Source organism: Nicotiana sylvestris, chromosome 6 (genome assembly GCF_000393655.2).
Source record: "Nicotiana sylvestris chromosome 6, ASM39365v2, whole genome shotgun sequence".
Taxonomy (NCBI): Eukaryota; Viridiplantae; Streptophyta; class Magnoliopsida; order Solanales; family Solanaceae; genus Nicotiana; species Nicotiana sylvestris.
In genome coordinates, this window is record NC_091062.1 from 106,434,073 (window position 1) to 106,439,523 (window position 5,451).

General features: G+C 34.0%; 1 non-coding gene across 1 annotated transcript; it reads left to right on the top strand.

Moving 5' to 3' along the window:
* The first annotated feature begins 337 nt into the window (after nt 1-337).
* TRNAY-GUA (transfer RNA tyrosine (anticodon GUA)) lies at nt 338-438 on the top strand. The gene is made up of 2 exons: nt 338-374; nt 403-438. It is a non-coding gene; the product is annotated as a tRNA-Tyr (tRNA).
* Nucleotides 439-5,451: the final 5,013 nt, after the last annotated feature.

A 5,451-nucleotide genomic window follows, 5' to 3' on the forward strand; every position in this document is an offset into this window, starting at 1 on the left:
AATAAATTGAAAATAGTTATAAGAAAATCAAAATCAGGAAGGTAAACTTAAAATCATAAAACACATGTGAGATTAGTGCGACGAATCCAAACATATAGAAAAGTCTGATATTATTCCTAATGAGTTTAGTACGACAAAGCCAAATATGAAGGCAGTTCTTTGAAATTATCCTAATGAGGTCAGTGCAATGAAGCCAAAAGTGGATGGAGGTCTCTGAAATTATTCCTAATTATCTTAATTGTGCTTCAACTTTGTAGAATACTAGAATATAGTAATAGTTAAATCTCGATAAATTAATGAGTTGACAAATAATATATTCGACCATGCAAAGTCATACCCGACCTTAACTCAGTTGGTAGAGCGGAGGACTGTAGTTGTTGAATGACCAGGCAGTTTGATTTGATCCTTAGGTCGCAGGTTCGAATCCGGCAGGTCGGAGATGCTTTATCAGCTTTCAAATACAAAGGATTGTTTTTTTTTTTTCCTTTAAAGAATCTTGTGACTAGAAGGACAGCTAACTCGTAGCTGGACTGGAGCATTTTATATTTATCTACATGTAATCTTTGAGGAGAAGTATCTCCAATCTCCATCCTTTTGCGTTGGTCGTTTAAAAAGAAACATGGTCTTGCTTATGACCTTGGAATGCAAACTAGCCTGAAAAGGACTTTTCAGGAATCGTTATTGTTTAGTGGCTATTAAGTTCTATAGCTATCATATACATAGTTACTTCTTATAGCTGTTAGTTAGTTGTTACGCGACTGTATTCGTTGTATTCGCGCTACTGTATTCATGAATACAATAGCGAAATTCGCTTAAAAAATAGGGGAATCCAGCTGTTTAATAACGGAATGAGGATCAATTAGCGTGTATCACTCCTAATTTAACTCAACGAAATCAATTTTACATAAATTTTGCTATTACTGTATTGTATTCCATGTATTTTTACGACTGTATTTATAAATACAATGAGGTAATCAAGAAATAAGGTGTATACCGTTCTATTCAATTCGACTGTATACATTATATTCAATTCACAGATATTAATTATTCACTATTATACATTATATTCAAACAACAAAAAATCACAAAATACAGTGATATTCAATTGTATTAAAAAAATACAGACCTTCAGAATACATAAATACAAGCGAAAAAATAATGTATTTATACAAAAATACAATATATTTGAGTGTATTTGTATAAAATATAATGTATTTATATCATTGTATGTGACTAAACAGCAAAGAAGAGAAGAAAGTTCGCCGGAGATGACATTTTTTGACCAAGCAAATTATTGTATAAATTGTATTAAAACTAAAAATTGAGACGAACAAACACCCGAGCGTAGCCATGGCTAGATCTATTTGCCTAAGAGGATGAGCCAATAGTGGATGATGACGCCGATAATGATGACACCGACCACGATGATGACGCCGACGATTCTGCTGATTTGATGGAGAAGATAGAGGAATGAGAATCTTGCTGATAGAGGAAGAAAGAGAGAGAGAGAGAGAGAGAGAGAGAGAGAGAGAGAGAAAGGACATAATTGGCGTATTTCATGCCTCAATGGTAGGTATAATTAAATACCTATTTTGCTATAAATAAAAAAGGTAGCTATAATTAATAATATTTTAAAATTATTTTAATTTATAATAAATAGAGTGCAATAGTTTACTATAGGAGGTAAAATTTCCAAACATTCTAAAATATAGGCAAGTATATATATTTGCCTAATTATAAGCCCATACTTCGATAGATGCCAAAGTCCATCTTTGGCTATTGTAAAAATAGCACAGGCTATCCAGTTTTCGGACTGGTCATTCAAAAATAGCCATCGTTTGTAAAGTCAATGAAAAATAGCCATTATTTTGCTGTAACACGGAAAGTTCCAGCATAATATACCGGAGATCGGTGCACCTGTGTATGAACTTCTAGCATATTATGCTAGAACTCCAACACGTGAAAAGTTCCAGTATAATATACTGGAGATTGGAGCACCGGTGCTCCAAGCGCCAGTATTTTAAGCTGGACTGGTATATTCTACCGGAACTCCAGTATATTATACTGGAATTCTAGTATATTATACTGGAGTATTTTTTCGGATTTTGAACAGTATTTTGTTCGAATTTATCTTACATGAAAATTGGCTAAATTTCGATTACTTTTAAAAATATGGCTATTTTTGAATGACCACTTGTAAATCTGGCTATTTTTAAATTTCTCCCCTCGCTATTAGGTGGAAGAGGCCCAAAAAATACAACTCCCCTTTATTGGCAACCTTTGCCTTTGGTTTCAATGCACAACAACTCCCCTAGTTGGAAAACGAAAAATATTATTTGGGTTTTTTATTACCTATTAATTAGTATTGGTATTTGCGAGATGTGAAAATAATATTAAAGAATAGTAATTGTCAAATTATAGTTTAATTTATTTAAGCATATTAGATCGTACGGTTTTAACAAAATTATTGTTGCCCTCTTATTTACTTAATAATAAAATTTATGTAATTGAATTGGACGATCATATAATATCGAATAACTTTTGGATGATAGTCAAGTATCATAATTATAAGGTTATGCTACAATAATCTAAGAATATAACATAATTAATGAATTTTTTCGCACTGTGATAAAAAATATTATTAAGTCATATTTTAATTATATGTGTATTTCATATCACCTAAATTTTTAAAAGATATTAAATCCCAATGCAAGAATGATATATATATATATATATATATAAGTTTATAAAAAGTTAAATATACAAAATTTTATATGGTCGCACATCTCTAAGACTTCCAATTGGTGATGCCGAGGTGGCATTCTTTGCCTAACTTTATTGTTTGTATATTTTCCGATAAGCTTTAATATAAATAATTTCTCAAAGTTGATTGTTCCTTCTCAAATATTTAAATCTCGGGTTTTAGATTTTAATGTATAATATCTAGCACAAAATATTCATAATCATATAATACATTTGTACGTAATATGCATTTCTTATGCTTTTCAAAAGACATGTCCAACCTCACAAAATTAACTTGAGCAACTCATCGAATTTGAAGTCATTCTATTCAACTTCATATATCTTGCAACACAAGTAATGCCTAGTAGTATAAGTAATTTATTGCCATATTATTCTCATAATCATATTTTAACAATTACTGTTGGTGCTTTCTGTTAGCACACATATCGGGACCTAGGCTGTGTAATGACCCGATCGGTCATTTTGAGTCTTTGCACTTCGCTCGATATTTTGGGGGCAGGAGTAGCTCCGTATGATGTATTAGAACTTGTATACAAAATTTGGATTCATTACGAGTTGATTTGATATGTTTCAGCGTGAGTTTTTGAAAGTCGAAAGTTCGAAAGTTCATTAAGTTTGATTTGAGGTGCATTTCGTCGTTTCGATATTGTTATGTGTATTTTGAGGCCTCGAGTAAGCCCGTATTATGATATGAAACCTTTTGGTATATTTAAACGGGTCCTGAGGGGCTCAGGTGAATTTCAGATAGGTTTGAGTTGTATTGCGCTCGTTTTTCTTATGTTTAGACGTCGTTTCTTCAAGTATAAATGGTACCACATGGAACAAATGAGCTCCAATTTCTATTTTTATTGAAGCATTAGATCCGTATCGTAATTACGGAGCCATAACAAAAAGAATTGTCAAATATGGACATCGTATGATAATTTTATGGTCATTTTACTAAGAATTGGGTTGCTAGATTTTTCAAATTAATTACGAAATTGCCACTGTTGCATATTTAAAAATCTGCACTATTTCTAAATATTGAAACCATTATATCTCCTTCAATATAAGTTCAAATGGAGTGATTCAAGAGCCACTCATAAGGAATCCATTGGAGGTATCAAAAGTGAGTTTCGAGATCTTTTGGCACAAGAAACGAGGTAGAACAATATTAAAACGAGGATTTTATGCATTTAACATATTTTGAGTTGGGGAGCTCGGAATTTGGCAATTTTTTGAGGCGCTTTTCAGCATATGAATTGGGGTAAGTGCTCTCTACTCAGTTTTAGTTATATTTCATGAATCTATCTTTGATTCTATCTTTTGGTTGATGAATTTTAAAGAAGAAATTGGGGGTTTTCGCATAAAGTTTCATAATATGAATTTGTGAGTTTTGAACACCGATTCGAAGTCGGATTTGAGTGAAACTAGTATGGTTGAACTCGTAATTAAATGGGTTGATAGATTTTATGAGTTTTATCGGGTTCCGAGGTACAGGCCCGAGTTGAGATTTTTGGGGGATTTTGATTAAAGATTCGACCTCTTACGATTGGGATTGGTTCCTTTAGCATTGTTTGATGTATTTGAGTTATTTTTTGATTAGTTTCGAGTTATTCGAATGTTGGAACGCTCGTGATGGGATTCTTGGAGCATCGCTTGGCTTGCTCGGTGTCGGAATTGGCTTGTTTAAGATAAGTAATTCTTCTAAGCTTAGTACTGAGGGTATGAAACCCCGAACTACATATTATGTGATTGGTATTGAGGTGACGCACACGCTAGGTGACGGGCGTGTGGGCGTGCACCTTGTGAAATGGGACTCCGTTGTTCCCATGGCCCTATATAGTGGCCCTATTTTGTTGATATTTGTGTATCATCATGTGATAAAGTAATTGAGCTGTCAATCATGCTAAATATCATATTTATGCTTTATGCTGATAGTGTTTATACCCATAGTGGTTATTTCTTGTTGTCATCTCACTGATTTCCATTGATATTTTGTACTCAGTCATATTCATATCGTATCTCAGTCTCAGCTGTTGTTGTTGATGTATCATATCATTGTTGTCGGGCTAGTTTCATGACATTTTAAGCCCGTGAGCGAGACATGCGAGAGTGATGACTGAGTGAGGTCGAGGGCCTGATTGTGAGAATATAAATATATATATGGATCAGGCTGCACGCCGCAACGATATATGGATCGGGCTGCACGCCGCAATGATATATGGATCGGGCTGCACACTGCAGTGATATATAGATCGGGATGCACGCCGTAGCGATATTGGGTCGGGCTGCACACCGCATCGATATAGAGCTTGGGCTGTAGGAGCCCCTCCGGAGTCTGTACACCCCTAGTGAGCGCAATCGACTATATATATGGATCGGGCTGCACGTTGTAGCAGTTAATATACAGTGTTGATTGATTTAGTGTGCTGTGTATTGAGCTTACTAAGAGAGGATGCAAGGTAATGAGATTGAGTACTCTGAGAGTGTGAGTACATGTTTCATCTCTGAGATACATGGCATTCACATGCATACATGACATACATGCATAGAGATACATTCTTCCTCATGCTATATAGTATCACGTCATTCATGACTTGTTCTATACATTGATATGTGGGTATGGAGAGGCACTTTATACTTGTTATTTGGAAAGAAAATGAAATATTTTATTTATTATGGAAAGGATATTTGGAAAATTATAGT